This window comes from Gopherus flavomarginatus, chromosome 1 (genome assembly GCF_025201925.1).
Source record: "Gopherus flavomarginatus isolate rGopFla2 chromosome 1, rGopFla2.mat.asm, whole genome shotgun sequence".
NCBI classification, from domain to species: domain Eukaryota; kingdom Metazoa; phylum Chordata; order Testudines; family Testudinidae; genus Gopherus; species Gopherus flavomarginatus.
In genome coordinates, this window is record NC_066617.1 from 380,271,703 (window position 1) to 380,289,132 (window position 17,430).

The 17,430-nt window shown below is 48.7% G+C and overlaps 1 protein-coding gene across 5 annotated transcripts in view; it reads right to left on the reverse strand.

Annotated features, from left to right (window-relative positions):
* The window catches only part of DCHS1 (dachsous cadherin-related 1), a 179,427-nt gene that overhangs the window by 53,385 nt on the left and 108,612 nt on the right, over positions 1 to 17,430 (reverse strand). The gene's annotated exons all lie outside the window — the stretch shown is intronic.

Genomic DNA, 17,430 nt, shown 5'->3' on the forward strand with positions numbered 1-17,430 from the left:
TCTGTGAGGCAGGAGGGGGGAGCTGTGGGGCAGTAGTGGGGATGTAAGGCAGGAGGGGGGAGCTGTGGGGCAGTAGTGGGGATGTGTTGCCTCACTCCTTTACTGGGTCCCAGAGCCATTGACACCTATATCCAACTGAACAGAACTGAGACTGGAACTATGAACAGTTCAAAAGACTCTTATTGCTTAGGTTTAAGCTAACCCTGAAGGCAGAAGTAATCAATTATATTTGTCCAGGTCAAAGATTTCACAGTCTGTTCAAAAGCGCCTGGCAGGCTGGATTTGGCCCACGGTCTGCCTATTGCCTACCGTGGCCTAAGGCCTAAGGCATATAGGAAAAGGTTTTGGCATGTGCAATAGAACAAAAGGCTGGCACCCTGACAGATGATTACTCCCACAGGTGAAGTAAAGAAGCTGGGGTCACTTCCTTTTGTTGTGTGGTGTGTAGTTGTTAGTGAGTATTTGTTTCAGGTTGGGGGCTGTCTGTAAGCGAGGACTGGCCTTTCTCCCAAGGTCTGTGAGAGTGAGGGATCATCCTTCAGGATAGGTTGTAGATCCTTGATGATGCATTGGAGAGGTTTTAGTTGGGGGTTGTAGGTGACGGCTAGTGGTATTCTGTTACTTTCTTGGTTAGGCCTGTCTTTTAGTAGGTGACTTCTGGGTGCCCTTCTGGCTCTGTCAATCTGTTTTTTCAATTCACCAGGTGGGTATTGTAGTTTTAAGAATGATTGATAGAGATCCTGTAGGTGTTTGTATTTATCTGAGGGACTGGAGCAAATGCGGCTGTATCTTAGAGCTTCGCTGTAGACAATGGATCGTGTGATGGTGGCCTGGATGGAAGCTGGAGGCATGTAGGTAAGTATAGCGGTCAGTAGGTTTCCGGTATAGGGTGGTGTTTATGTGACCATTGTTATTTGCATTGTAGTGTCCAGGAAGTAGATCTCTTTTGTTGACTGGTCCAGGCTAAGATTGATGGTGGGATGGAAATTGTTGACATCCTGGTGGAATTCCCCAGGGCCTCCTTCCCATGGGTCCAGATGATGAAGATATCATCAATGTAGCGCAAGCAGAGTAGGAGTGTTGGGGACAAGAGCTGAGGCAGCGTTGTTCTAAGTTAGGAATAAAAATGTTGGCATACTGTGGGCCATGCGGGTACACATAGCAGTCCTGCTGACTTGAAGGTATAAATTGTCCCCAAATCTGAAATAGTTCTGGGTGAGAACAAAATCATAAAGTTCAGCCACCAGGTTTGCTGTGACATTATTGGGGATACTATTCCTCATGTAGTCCATCTTTGTGTGGAATGTTGGTGTACAGGGCTTCAACATCCATAGTGGCTAGGATGGTGTGACTTTCAGCAGATCATAACATTTCCGCTGATGCCTCACATGGCCTGTTTTATATGCAAGGTCATAATTATATATAAATGAGGAATATGGGGGTTACAGGGCACTCCCCCAAGATATAGAATGTCACAGTACCTATTACACCTCTGGCATTTAAGGCAGCGATGAAGCTCCTCCACTCTTGTCTGTTTCTGGCAAGGCTTTCAATGGTTCCCCAGCTGTGCCCAGCTTCCAGAACTCTTTGCCATGCTATTTTTGGGCAGTCTCATTTTTGCTTGCTTTCAGGTATCCATCTTATTGCTATTCTGGTGAGAGAATCCGTTTCCATCTGAAATACATGGCCAAGCCAACACCTCCTGGTAATGATGGTGCTCATATCTTATTGGCTGCACTGTGTGAATAGGTCTTGGTTTGAGATTGTTCTGGGCCAAAAGATACGGAGGATTTTTCTGAGGAAGGTTGTATGGAAAGAAGACAGTTTAGTCATGTCATACTTTGTCATTCCCCAGCATTCTGCACTATAAAGTAGTGTTGAAAGTACACAGCTCTGATAAATCCTGAGTTTGGTTTTGGTGTTGTATTTTGATGATTTCCAGACCGTATTTCAGCTCCTGAAGGTGTTCCTCGCTTTACTGATTCTGTTCTGGATGTCCTGGCTTGTTCTACCATCCTGGCTGATGGTGCTGCCCAGGTATATGCAGGGCTGGCTCCAGCGTTTTTGCCGCCCCAAGCGGCGGCAGGGTGGGGAAGCTGCAATCAGTGGCACTTTGGCAGCAGCTCTACTACCGCTGCTTCTCAACGGCAATTAGGCAGCAGGTCCTTCCCTCTGAGAGGGACTGAAGGACCTGCTGCTGAATTGCTGCCAAAGAGCCAGAAGTGCTGCCCCTTTCCATTGGCCGCCCCAAGCACCTGCTTGCTGCGCTGGTGCCTGGAGCCGGCCCTGGGCATATGAATGTTTCTATATTGGTGAAACATGGTCCTCTATCCATACTAGTGATGGTGAGGCAATATTAAAGGTCATAATATCTGTCTTATTGCAATTAATTTTCAGTCCAATTTGCAGGTTGAATAGCTTAAGTCAAGTTGTTTTTTCTTGCACATGGTGTTGGGTATGTGATAGGAGAGTGACATCATCTGCAAAGTCCAGGTCTTCAACAGATAAGAAGGGTGTCATAGAATCACAGAACTGGAAAGGACCTTGAGAGGTCATCTAATCCAGTCCCCTGCACTCAAGGCAGGACTAGACCATCCCTGGCAGGTGTTTGTCCAACCTGCTCTTAAAAATCCCCAATGATGGAGATTCCACAACTTCCCAAGGCAAATTATCCCAGTGCTTAACCACCCTGACAGTTAGGAATTTTTTTCTAATGTCCAACCTAAACCTCCTTTGCTGCAATTTAAGTCCATTGCTTCTTGTCCTACCCTCAGAGGTTAACAATTTTTTTCCCTCCCCCTTGTAACAACCTTTTCTGTACTTGAAAACTGTTATGTCCCTTCTCAGTCTTCTCTTCTCCAGACTAAACAAACCAAATGTTTTCAGTCTTCCCCCATAGGTCATGTTTTCTAGACCTTTAATAATTTTTGTTGCTCTTCTCTGGACTTTCTCCAATTTGTCCACATCTTTCCTGAAACGTAGTGCCTAGAACTGAACACAATACTCGAGTTGAGGCCGTATCAGCGCGGAGTAGAGCGGAAGAATGACTTCTCGTCTCTTGCTTACAATACTCCTGCTAATACATCCCAGAATGGTGTTTGCTTTTTTTGCAACAGTGTTACACTGTTTAGCTTGTGATCAGGGCCGGTGCAAGGAAGTTTTGCCTAGGGCGCAAAACTTCCACCTTGCACCCCCTGCAGCTAACCCCCCCACCCATGGCAGCTAACAGCCTCCCACCCGGGGAGCCCCCCCGGCAGCAGCTACCCCCCACCACCGCAACAGCTAACCCCTCTCCCCCCCGTCCCCTCATGGCAACTAACCCTGCTTGGGGAGACTTTCCCCCTTCCCCCCACCTCCCCCGGCAGCTAACCCTGCCTGGGGAGACTTCCTCTCTTCCCCCCCCCCCACCGCCGGCAGCTAACCCTGCCTGGGGAGACTTCCCCCCTTCCCCCTCCCCGGCCGCTAACCCTGCCTGGGGAGACTTACCCCCCCTACCCCCCGGCAGCTAACCCTGCCTGGGGAGACTTCCCCGCTTCCCTGGCAGCTAACCCTGCCTGAGGAGACTTACCCCTCCCTGACCCCCCGGCAGCTAACCCTGCCTGGGGAGACTTCCCCGCTTCCCCGGCAGCTGACCCTGCCTGGGAAGACCTCCTGCGGAAACTAGGCCTGCCTGAGTAGCCCGCCCCAGGTCACCTCAGCTCCAACTCCTCCTCTGAGCACGCTGGCGCTGCTCTAATTCTCCTCACCGCCCAGGCTTGCGGCGCTGATTGGAGGAGACTTAGAGCAGGGCTGTGTGCTCAGCGGAGGAGGCAGAGTGGAGGTGAGCTGGGGCAGGGAGCGGTTCCCCTGTGCGCCCCCCCCTCGTTATTGCGGGCAACCCTCTCCGCGCGCCACCCCACCCAGCTCACCTCCACCTCCTCGCCTGAGGGGGCTTTTAGGCGCCCCCAACCACTAGGCGCCCTAGGCGGCCGCCTAGTTTGCCTAAATGGTTGCACCGGCCCTGCTTGTGATCCACTATGACCCCCAGATCCCTTTCCGCAGTGCTCCTTCCTAGGCAGTCATTTCCCATTTGGATTTGTGCAACTGATTGTTCCTTCCTAAGTGGAGTCCTTTGCATTTGTCCTTATTGAATTTCATACTTCAGACCATTTCTCCAGTTTGTCCAAATTTCACTTTGAATTTTAATCCTATTCTCCAAAGCACTTGCAACCCCTCCCAGCTGGGCTTCCCTCCGTTTCCCCAGGCAGCTCCAAACTGAAACCCCCTCCAGCCGTCTCACCCTGCCAAACCCCCTGACTCCTCCTCCAGCCTTTGTCCAGTTTCCCAGGCAGAAGATGTCACCTGGCCCCAACCCCCTCCTGGACTCAGGTTATGTGCTCACGTATCATCCCTCAAGTGAAGTCAGTCCCTGATATTATACCACCATCCAGCACCAATGTAGACAGTACCAGTAAAACTCCCACGCAACATTCCCAGGTCAATACTCCCAACTCCGTCACAAGCACAAGCCTGTCTCTTATTTCTATCTCAACCTCAGGCCAAGTGCATACGTTTTTAATGTTTAAGGCAACACCTCCTCCCCTTTTTCCCTGTCTGTCCTTTCTGAGCAAGCTGTACCCTTGTCGATCTAATGCATCTTTGCGAGTCTTTTGTTGTACACTATATTACCCAGTAAGCATTGTCTGGTTTCTATGGCATTCCATGTGCTGGGTGTAATCCACTCTTTTCTATTCTTCTGCCTGTAGCCTAGACAGGTTTCACTGCTCTGTTTATAGATTGTTATTAACTTGTCTCACTTCTTGTTGATCTCCTCATCTGCGTTCTCCTCTCTTCATCAAGGTCTGCAAGTGCTTGAAACCTGTTCTTTAACTGCGGAATGAAGGCTTTCGGTATTTCAGGGGACTTTAGCTTCTCAACGTCATAACATCTGTGTCAGGGGTTCTCAAACAAGGGGTCAGGACCCCTCAAGGGGTTGCACGGTTATTACATGGGAGAACATGAGCTGTCAGCCTCCACCCCAAACCCCGCTTTGCATCAAGCATTTATAATGGTGTTAAATATGTAAAAAAGTGTTTTTAATTTATAAGGGGGTGTGTCACACTCCGAGGCTTGCTATGTGAAAGGGGTCACGAGTACAAAAGTTTGAGAACTACTGGTCTATGTCTCTTGTTTGGTGGGCCCACACTTCTCAGTTTTAGCTTGATGGAGGCTGTCACAAGGGGGTGGTCGCTGCAAACATCTGCACCCCTTCTCATTTTCACATCTGTCAGTGAGCATTGCCATTTGCCATTGATCACCATATGGCCAATCTGGTTCTTATCTCTGCCATTTGGAGAACACCATGTCAGCTTGTGAATTTCACGATGTTGGAACAGAGTTCCGCTGATGACTAGGTCATTCATATTGCAGAAATCAACAAGCCTTTCTCCGTTTTCATGCATGGTGCACACCCATGTCTTCCCATTGCTCTGTCATTGTTTGTGTTGTCTTTACTGACTTTGGCATTCAGGTGCTAGGGGAAAAACTTTCTGATGACTGTGCATGAAATGCACGCATACCGAATCGATATGAGCAATCACTCGAAGAAGAACATACTCTGGCAAAGAGTTCCACAGGTTGACTTTGCGGTGTGTGAAGAAATGCTTCCTTTTGTTTGTTTTTAGGAGAGGTTTTAGAACAAACTGATACATTAAACAGAAATAAATCATCAAGACAAGATGGTATTCACCCAAGAGTTCTGAAGAAACTCATATATTAAATTGAAGAATTACTAACTGTCATACATAACCTATCACTTATGATGCCATCCCAGTTTCAAACCTAAAGATTTTCGGTGGCAGGAGAGCACATAGTGGCATGAAAATTTCCCATGTGTTCCCTGCTAGTGTCATCAAACAGACAAGACCCAATGGAGGATGTGAAACTCCTCTGTATTGTGCTATGACAACTGTAAGTTTGATTGATTGGAAACTGATATCAGAATCTTAATGTGCCTGGTAGGACAGCTACCAAGGAGATAGGAAATAGGCCATAACATCTGTGAATAACATTTATGAGTTCAAACTTCTCCAGGTGGCTGGTTAAAGTGACCCTGCTCAGTTTGGTTTTGAAGGGGAAAGAGATGTGATAAAATGGGATTTTTTTTGTAATATTTTTATGATACCTATGTGTGCCTCAGTTTCTCTCTGGACTTTGTGTTACCACTTGGGGTGGGGTGCGGAAGTGTTAACACTGCTCCTGGGACAGTGTAGGAGACAAGTCTGGGCGACACCTTGTGGTCTGGTTGGAATAAACAGAGTCATTAATTAACTGGTAGAAACTGACCCAGAATAGCAGCAGGTCCAGAGAGACAACAGGACGTCCCACTGACTGAAGCCTGGCACGCGAAGGACATGTGAGCTAAACAGGAGAACAAAGAGGAAAAGGGGGCTGGGATAAGAGCTACTCTTTGGAGGCACTAAGAAGCTCTCCCCTGAGTGGACAGAAAGGAGAGCATGGGATGTATAGGTGCCAACTCCGTGTGGATGCTCTGGGGTTGGAGATGGGGTAGGGGTGGAGCCTCAGGGGAGGGGCCAGAGTAGGGGTAGAAGAGGTGGAGTGGGGGCAGGGCCCTGGGGTGGAGCACCCCCAGGGAAAGCTGAAAGTGCTAATCCAAGGATGTGCACACTCTGTAGGCCAGGTGACTTATAACTTGTTTTCTTGTTTACAGAGGCCGTGTTTGCAGAGTCTGTGTCGCTGTAAATACTCACTGAAAGCATTGCACCCTGACAGGGCGCAGTACCAGCCTCCCACAGGGGCCTGGCTTGGCTGGATTCACTGCAGGAAGCCACGTGTGACAGGCTATGTACTAGAATGTGGATGATGGCCACAGGACAGCAAGCTAGGGAACTGCGGGGGGGGGGGGTGAACTGGAACACGGATGATGGCCACAGAGCAGGGGCACAGAGGGTTTGGGGGCTGCAAACTGCAATGTGGATGATGGCCATGGGGCAGAGTAGGACAGAGCTGCAAACCAGAATATGGATGATACCTATGTGGCAGGGGAGCAGAGGGTTGAGGGACTGTGAATGCAGATGATGGACACATGGCAGTGGAGCAGGGAGTTGGGGTGCTGCACTCCAGAACACAGATGGTGGCAATGGGGTAAGGGGATGAGAAGTTGGGGGACTGCAAACTGGACCACAGATGATGACTGTAGGACAGGGAGACTACAGTACAGAATGGGATGATGGCCTGGGGCAGGGGGGCTATAAACTGAATGCACTCCATAGTTCACACCCTACACACCATAGTAATAATCTTTGTAAAAAATATGCCTGGGGAGGTATCATTTGAAAACTAATAACTTGCTGGTCAATAATATCACGGTAAAATGTGTGTAGCAACATCATATAATTTAAGCTTATGTTCATAACTTTATATAACTGAGTTATGTTTATTAGACAAGTTTGAGAAGGGGGTAAGCCTGTTCCTCAAAGACAAAGGACAAGCCAATGTCTCTAGCCAGGTGTCATTGAAGTTGGCAAGTAGGTGTTCTTTGGCAGTGAAGCAGGGCATGAACAGACCAATCTGCATCTTAGCAAAAAACAACATGGAACCTCTTTCACCATGGAGTCATGTCTCTATCCTCACAGCTGGAAGGAACTTTATCTAAGGGTAAGCCTCAGGAAAATGCATTTCAAAGGATACAGGACTATAAAAATGACGGGGAAACCACCCTGAGGTTCCTTCGTTCTTTCTCACCCTATCTCTCTCTCACCCATGAAGACAAAGGAACCAGCCTTTGGACTTTGCGAGGGGTTCTGACCTCAGAATGTGATTTGCCTTGTTGCTAGGAACATATGGTAAGTATTTTACCTTGAACCAAGTCTAGTTTGTTACGTTTTGGTTACTAGAAAGCATTTTATCTTTAATTCTCTTGCAACCATTTCTGACTTTAATGCCTTATACGCATCCAAGGAAATGGATATTCACCCACAAAAGCTCATGCTCCAATACCTCTGTTAGCCTATAAGGTGCCACAGGATTCTTTGCTGCTTTTAAAGATCCAGACTAACACGGCTACCGCTCTGATGCCTTATACTAGTACTCATTTAAAATCTCTCTCTTTGTAGTTAAAAATGCTTGTTTTATTCTTTAAATCAAACCATTTGGGAACTCCAGTTAAAAAACAAACTGTTGCATATTGACCTCTTACAAGGGCAATGAAACAGGAGAGGGCTGGATAGGGCAGAACACATGTTTTTGGGAAAATCCATAACTTGGCGTGTGTTGGGGTCACCCTGCAAATGGTAACGAAGGCTGGTGGAAGCCAGGGTGTGACTGGAGTGTGCTAACAAGCTGCAGCTACACACAAATGCTTAGGGGGTCGTGCAGGCTGTTTGGCTCTTTGTGAGGGGCCCGGCTTGGGAGCTCCTGCAGTAAAGCATTGCGAGGCACCCAAGATAGCAGGGCTGGTAGTGACAAAACCCCTCACTGGTCTGGACTGCACCCTGGAATGTGATAGAGGGGCTGCAAAACAGACTATGGATGATGGCCCCATGGCAGAGAGGTCGGGGGTTGGGTGGCTCTGAACTGGAATGCAGATGATGGCCATGGGGGATGGAGCAAGAGGCCCTGTGAACCAGAACATGGATGATAGCTATGTGGCAGGGAGCCGGGGGAAAATGGATGATGGATATGTGCCATGGAGGTGGGTGGGTGGGGTTATGGGGCTGTAAACTGGAATGTGGATGATGGTTACAGGGCAAAGGGGGTTGGGTGACTGTGAACCAGAACACAGATGATGGCCACAGGACTGGGGGCTGTGTACTGGAACAAAGATGATGGCAGCAGTGTGGAGGGTTGGGGTGTGTGTGTGTGTGTACCAGAACTTGGATGGTGGCTGTGGGTGGCAGAGTTGGGGGGGGAGGGCTGTGCAATATCCCCCTAGATTCTTTGTTCTGAGTGGGCTACAAACTCCACCGAGAACTGCACTTTTGAAGTCTTCTTACGCTATATTTCATAGACTCATAGACTCTAGGACTGGAAGGGACCTCGAGAGGTCATCGAGTCCAGTCCCCTGCCCTCACGGCAGGACCAAATACTGTCTAGACCATCCCTAATAGACATTTACCTAACCTACTCTTAAATATCTCCAGAGATGGAGATTCCACAACTTCCCTAGGCAATCTATTCCAGTGTTTAACTACCCTGACAGTTAGGAACTTTTTCCTAATGTCCAACCTAAATCTCCCTTGCTGCAGTTTAAGCCCATTGCTTCTTGTTCCATCATTGGAGGCTAAGGTGAACAAGTTTTCTCCCTCCTCCTGATGACACCCTTTTAGATACCTGAAAACTGCTATCATGTCCCCTCTCAGTCTTCTCTTTTCCAAACTAAACAAACCCAATTCCTTCAGCATTCCTTCATAGGTCATGTTCTCAAGACCTTTAATCATTCTTGTTGCTCTTCTCTGGACCCTCTCCAATTTCTCCACATCTTTCTTGAAATGCGGTGCCCAGAACTAGACACAATACTCCAGTTGAGGCATAACCAGCGCAGAGTAAAGCGGAAGAATGACTTCTCGTGTCTTGTTTACAACACACCTGTTAATGCATCCCAGAATCACGTTTGCTTTTTTTGCAACAGTATCACACTGTTGACTCATACTAAGCTTGTGGTCCACTATGACCCCTAGATCTCTTTCTGCCATACTCCTTCCTAGACAGTCTCTTCCCATTCTGTATGTGTGAAACTGATTGTTCCTTCCTAAGTGGAGCACTTTGCATTTATCTTTATTAAACTTCATCCTGTTTACCTCAGACCATTTCTCCAATTTGTCCAGATCATTTTGAATTTTGACCCTGTCCTCCAAAGCAGTTGCAATCCCTCCCAGTTTGGTATCGTCCGCAAACTTAATAAGCGTACTTTCTATGCCAACATCTAAATCGTTGATGAAGATATTGAACAGAACCGGTCCCAAAACAGACCCCTGCGGAACCCCACTTGTTATACCTTTCCAGCAGGATAGGGAGCCATTAATAACTACTCTCTGAGTACGGTTATCCAGCCAGTTATGCACCCACCTTATAGAAGCCCCAGCTAAATTGTACTTTCCTAGTTTATCTATAAGAATATCATGCGAGACCATATCAAACGCCTTACTAAAGTCTAGGTATATCACATCCACCGCTTCTCCCTTATCCACAAGGCTCGTTATCCTATCAAAGAACGCTGTCAGATTAGTTTGACACGATTTGTTCTTTACAAATCCATGCTGGCTATTCCCTATCACCTTACCACCTTCCAAGTGTTTGCAGATGATTTCTTTAATTATTTGCTCCATTATCTTCCCTGGCACAGAAGTTAAACTAACTGGTCTGTAGTTTCCTGGGTTGAAAACACATTGAAAAGTGTACTGTGTTTTGAAAGTGACATTGCAGTAACACACACACACTATATATTGTGACAGACCCAGGCTAGTGGGGTACAGGAGTCTGGTAGAGGGCAAATATACTGGTCACTGGAGGAGCAGTTTTCTGTTCCCTGAGTAACCAGAGCAGGGGCTGCACTAGAGTAATCAGGAACCTGCTAGAACTAATCAGCCTGTCTGCCTTAATTGGAACCCCTGCAGCTAATCAAGGCAGGCTAATCAGGGCACCTGGACTTAAAAAGGAGCTCACTCCAGTCAGGCAGGGGAGAGCCAGAGGAGAGGATATGCGTGTGAGGAGCTGGGAGGAAGAGGTGCAAGGAGCTGAGAGTAAGAGGGTGTGCTGCTGGAGGATTGAGGAGTACAAGCGTTATCAGACACCAGGAGGAAGTTCCTGTGGTGAGGATAAAGAAGGTGTTTGGAGGAGGCCATGGGGATGTAGCCCAGGGAGCTGTAGCTGTCCTGCAGCTGTTACAGGAGGCATTATAGACAGCTGCAATCCACAGGACCCTGGGCTGGAACCCGGAGTTCTCCCCAAACCTCCCAACTCCTGATCAGACACAGGAGAAGTTGACCCAGACTGTGGGAAAGATCACTGAGGTGAGCAAAACCTGCCAATAAGCACGGGACCCACCAAGGCAGAGGAGGAACTTTGTCACAACTGGTGTCAGGCATGGGATTTGGTGTGCACAGCGTGGCGGAAAAAGGAGAGTGATATAAAAAAAAAAGGAGAGTTTTTTTTTTTTTCACCACAATGGTTGACGTAATGAGGGCATTGATACAAGCTACGGCGGCCCAGCAGGAGGCTACCTGTGTCCAGGCCGCTGCCCAACAGGAGGCAGTGTGGCTGCAGCAAGAGACTAATCGCCTGCTGATGGACCAGGCTTCTCAAGACTGAGCTATGTTGCAGGAACTGGTAAACCAGATAAAGACCCTTACAGAGCTGAACCACAGCCATGATGGGACGCAGATCATACGGGCCACCCATTGACTGCAGAAAATGACGTGGGAGGATGATGTAGAGGCATACCTTCTGGCCTTGAGAGGACAGCCCTACGGGAGACGTGGCCTCGAGATCAGTGGTCTGGCATCCTTGGCCCATTCCTGTGTGGGGAGGCCCAGAAGGCCTACTATGATCTGCCTGAAGAGGCTGCAGCAGACTACCCCCAGCTGAAAGCAGAGATTCTGGCCAGATCTGGGGTAACAACTGCAGTGCTGGCCCAGCGGTATCACGAGTGGAGGTACCAGGAAAACAAAACCCAGCGGTCCCAATTGTATGACCTCATCCATCTCACACAAAAGTGGTTGCAAATGGAATCCCGGAGTCCGGAAGAGATACTAGAGGTTCTGGTCATCGACCGATACATGAGGGGGCTACTACCAGACCTTCGTGCTTGGGTAAGCCAGAACGAACCCTCCACCTATGATGAGGTTGTCGCACTGGTAGAGAGGCAAAGGACAGCGAGGGAGCTGACCCGGTCAGTTAAGGAAAAGACATCCCGGGTTAAACTAGCAGCACCAAGCCCTAGAGCTCGGGTGACTGGGCAACCAGGAGATCCCAGGTGGAAAAAGAGAGGGGCTGAAGGCCCACCAGAAGCCACAAAGAGTCAGAGCACTGAGGGAGAAGAGGATCATGATGTTAGACTGCCCAAACCAAGAGACCGGGGAATGCCTAAGACCTCATACAGACATTAAGCCTGCGGGGAGTGGGGACATATAGCTGCATAGTGTTCCAATGCTGAGGAGCCTATGCAGTGTAACCTGGGGAACTGGGCAGACCCATGCTCCCTAATCCACCTTGTGGGGGTCTCACTAACCCCACATATGTACACCAGACCAGTAAAGCTAAATGGGGTAGAGACCACTGCACTGGTTGATTCAGGGAGTGCTATCACTCTTGTCTCGGGGAAGCTCATGAAGCTGCTGTGGGCTAAGCGTATGGGGATAACATGTGTCCATGGGACAGTTGGTTATTACCCCACTATCCCAGTAAAAATCAAGATTCAGGGGAACACTATTGAGGTAGCAGCAGGTGTAGTCCTTAAACCCCCACACCCGGTGCTCATAGGGAGGGACTTCCCAGGGTTTGGAGACTTACTCCCAGTAGCAGGATTGGAGAAAGAGGGGAACCCTTAAGTAAGTGAGGCATCCACAGTAGACTGTCAACCACCAGTCTTCTCTGAAATATCCCCAGATTTATTTTCCATTCCCAGACAGGGTAGAAAGTCGAAAAGGGAAAGGAGGGCAGCTAAGGCCTTGGGAACCCGAATACTGACTCAAAGCCAGAGGGTCACTTTCGTAGGTAGGTGGACCCGAGCAGCTGAAAAGGAGGCCACCCAGGAGGGAGAAGCACCCAAGTCTGACCCCCACCCTAATGCTTCTGAACCAGTAGAGGCAACAGAGACTGGGCCCCTAGATCTTGGGCAGATTAGCCCCGGAAGAGGAAATTTTGGATGGGACCAGGCTGAAGACCCAAGGTACGACAACATTAGAAAGGAGGTGACTGAAATAGATGGGGTCCCCGCAGAAGGGAAAACCCAGGGACCAGGACCCTACTTCATAATGAAGAAGAATCTCTTATACCAGGTTGCACCAGTAGAGGGGCAGGAGGTACAGCAGATCCTAGTACCTCAAAAAACACCAGAACGCTATATTAAGTCTTGCTCATAGTCATCTTTTTGGGGAGCACTTGGGGGTAGAGAAGATCCTGGCATGAGTCCTACGACAGTTCATCTGGCCCGGAGTTCATGAAGAAGTGTGGAGTTACTGTGCATCCTGCCCAGAGTGTCAGCTGCACAGTCCCCATCCCCAACTGAGGTCACCTTTAGTACCCCTTCCCATCATAGAGGTCCCCTTTGAGCAAATATCCATGGACCTAGTGGGACCCCTGGAGAAGACGGCTTGGGGCCACCAATATATACTTGTTGTTTTGGACTATGCTACTCGCTACCCAGAAGCTGTCCCCCTGCGGAACATGGCCTCTAAAACGATACCCAAAGAGCTGGTGGGGATCTTTGCCCGAGTGGGGCTACCAAAGGAGATATTAACAGACCAAGGAACCCCATTTATGTCAAAACTACTGAAGGACCTCTGTACACTACTCCATATACATATCCTGAGAACTTCAGTCTACCATCCACAGACTGATGGATTGGTAGAAAGGTTTAACCGAACCCTCAAGGCTATGATAAGGAAGGTGGTAAGTTGGGACGGGAAGGATTGGGACATCCTACTACCCTACCTTATGTTTGCTATCTGGGAAGTACCTCAGGCCTCAACTGGGTTTTCCCCTTCGAGCTATTATATGGGTGTCACCCCCGTGGAATACTAGATATCGCCAAAGAGATCTGGGAAGAGGAACCCAATGAGGGGAGAAATATAATAGAACATGTAATACAGATGCGGGACCAGATAGCCCGGGTCATCCCTATTGTATGGGAACATTTGGAAAAGGCACAGGAGGCCCAGAGAACCCATTACAATCGCCAGGCAAAAGTCCGACAGTTCCAGCCAGGGAATCGGGTGATGGTGTTGGTACCCACAGCAGAAAGCAAGCTTCTGGCCCAATGGCAGGGGCCCTATGAGGTAGTTGAACCCGTGGGGGAAGTAACCTACAAGGTGCAGCAGCCAGGACGCCGAAAACAAGAACAAATTTATCACATCAACCTTCTGAAATCCTGGCATGCACAAGAGGCATGCATAACTGTCCAAAAAGACCTAACCCAGGAAAACAAGCCTTCCAAATAGGTGAGTGTCTCCCGATTTAACATCAGACCAGAAGAATGAGGTGTCTGAGATGATCATCTGGAACCAAGATGTGTTCTCGACAAAACCAGGTCGAACAACCGAGACGTATCACCACATTGTCAGGAACTCTGGGACCAATGAGGCCCTATCGGGTGCCAGCGGCCAAAAGGGAGGAAATAAAAGCAGAAGTAAAAAAAATGCTGGAGTTGGGGATTGTCATAAACAGATAGTTAAGGGTTAATGTCTCTTTTACCTGTAAAGGGTTAACAAGCTCAGTGAACCTGGCTGACGCCTGACCAAAGGACCAATCGGGGGACAAGATACTTTCAAATCTTGGTGGAGGGAAGTCTTTGTTTTGTGCTGTCTGTTTTGTTCTTTGTTCTCTCGTGGGGCTAAGAGAGGCCAGACGTGCAACCAGGTTTCTCCAACCTTTCTGAAACAGTCTTTCATGTTCAAAATAGTAAGTATTTGTAAGAAATGGCGGATTAGATTTTTGTTTGTTTTATTAATTTGCAAATGTGTATTTTGCTGGAAGGCTATTTTACCTCTGTTTACTATAACTTGTATCTTCGGCTAGAGGGGAGGGAATCCCTCCAGTCTATATAAGCTTAGACCCTGTAAACATTTTCCATCTTGATTTAACAGAGATAATTTTTATTTTTTCTTTCTTTAATTAAAAGCTTTCTTTTTTCAGAATCTGATTGATTTTTTCCTTGTGTAAAACTCAAGGGGATTGGGTCTGAACTCATCAGGGAGTGGTGGGGGGAGAGAAGGGTGGGGAGGTTAATTCAGGATCATTGAAGAATCCCACAGTCAGTGGTCCAGCCCAATCACGCTGGTGCCCAAACCTGATGGCACCACAAGGTTTTGCAATGACTTCCGGCAACTAAACAAAGTATCCCAGTTCGACGCGTACCCCATACCTCACATAGATGAGCTAGTGGACCGTCTGGGTAATGCCCGGTACTTGACTACCCTAAACTTGACAAAGCAGTACTGGCAGATTCCCCTTGCAGAAGACGCAAAGGAAAAGACTGCGTTCTCTACACCAGAAGGTCTTTTTCAATATACTGTCCTCCCTTTTGGACTACACGGGGCCCCAGCTACTTTCCAGCACCTCATGGACAAGCTATTATGCTCGCATAACAGTTATGCTGCTGCCTACTTGGACGATGTGGTTATTCACACCCCAGACTGGGAAACCCACCTAGAGAAGGTAGAGGCAGTCCTTGATACCTTCAGGTGAGCTGGCCTTACAGCAAACCCTGTCAAGTGCACTGTAGGATTTACGGAGGCCAAATATCTTGGCTACATCGTGGGAAAAGGTCTGGTAAAACCCCAAGTGAACAAGTTGGAGGCCATCCAAAATTGGCCCTGACCACGTCGCAAGAAACAAAACTGGGCATTCCTAAGTGTAGTGGGGTATTACCGACGATTTATCCCCTACTTTGCCACAAGGGCAAGCCCCCTGACAGACCTAGTGAAAGCCCGTGGACCTGATCTGGTGAGATGGTCTGAAGCAGCAGAGGAAGCATTCACAGACCTACGGACTGCCCTCTGCAGTAACCCCGTACTGATAGCCCCTGATTTCACCAAGGAATTTATCCTGCAGACTGATGCATCGGAAGTAAGGTTGGGGGCCGTTCTATCACAGATGGTCAGGGAGGAGGAACACTCAATTCTTTACCTCGTTAGGAAACTCCTTCCGAGGGAACAAAAATATGCAGCAGTGGAGAGAGAATGCCTTGCTATAAAATGGGCCATGGAAGCATTGCGTTACTACATGCTCGGGCGCAGATTTGTCTTTGTGACCGACCATGCCCCTCTTCAATGGATGCAGCGGGACAAGGAGAAGAACACAAGGGTGACCAGGTGGTTCTTATCCCTCCAACTTTTCCAGTTCTGTATGCAACACAGAGCAGGGAGCCGTCACGGTAATGCCGATGGCTTGTCACATGTGCACTGTCTGGCATCCCAAGCTGCCCAACCCTTTGGTGTTGAGCAGGGGGGAGGGATATGTGACAGATCCAGGCCAGTAGGGTACAGGAGTCTGGCAGAGGGCAAATATATTGGTCACTGGAGGAGCAGTTTTCTGTTCCCTGAGTGACCAGAGCAGGGGCTGCACTAGAGTAATCAGGAACCAGCTAGAACTAATCAGCCTGTCTGCCTTAATTGGAACCCCTGCAGCCAATCAAGGCAGGCTAATCAGGGCACCTGGGTTTAAAAAGGAGCTCACTCCAGTCAGGGAGGGGAGAGCCAGAGGAGAGGAAGTGCGTGTGAGGAGCTGGGAGCAAGAGGTGCAAGGAGCTGAGAGTAAGAGGGTGTGCTGCTGGAGGATTGAGGAGTACAAGCATTATCAGACACCAGGAGGAAGGTCCTGTGGTGAGGATAAAGAAGGTGTTTGGAGGAGGTCACGGAGAAGTAGCCCAGGGAGCTGTAGCTGTCATGCAGCTGTTACAGGAGGCACTATAGACAGCTGCAATCCACAGGGCCCTGGGCTGGAACCCGGAGTAGAGAGCGGGCCTGGGTTCTCCCCAAACCTCCCAACTCCTGATCAGACACAGGAGAAGCTGACCCAGACTGTGGGGAAGATCACTGAGGTGAGCAAACTCTGCCAATAAGAGCAGGACCCACCAAGGTAGAGGAGGAACTTTGTCACTATATATAAACACACCAGCGCACATAGCTGTGTGTTGGGAACCTGTTAACTGTGCTACTGCAGCGTAGACAAGCCCTTGGACTGTGTTTTAACCTTCATTTCTCCATGCTAAGAGCAGGTTTCTTACCTGTAACTGAAGGTTCATCATGATGCATGGTCCCTAGCTGTATTCCACTGTGAGTTACACATGCACATGATGATCCTGGAGTTGGAGAATTTGAAAGTAGTGTCCGTTCGTCTACAATGTGCCTTGGCTCTCCTCTTGCCTCTGACTGAGGGGATAAAGCGAGGGGCGGACCAACTGCCTTTTCATTTCCTTCTCCACCATGCATCAAGAAGATCCAAAGCAGAGGGGAAGGAGGACAGGACTGGAATACAGCTAGGGACCACACATCTTGAAGGGCCTCCTTTTCTTCTTTGAGTGATGGTCCCTAGTGTACTCCACTGTGGGTGACTCACAAGCAGTACCTAAATAGGGGGAGGGTGTGAGGATGAAGATGATAGGGTTGAGCGGAGAACCACTGAACCAAAGGATGCATCAGCAGCAGAGTCCTGCACCAGGGCATAATGCCTTGGAAACGTGTCAGTGGAACTCCATATGGCTGCTTTACAGAT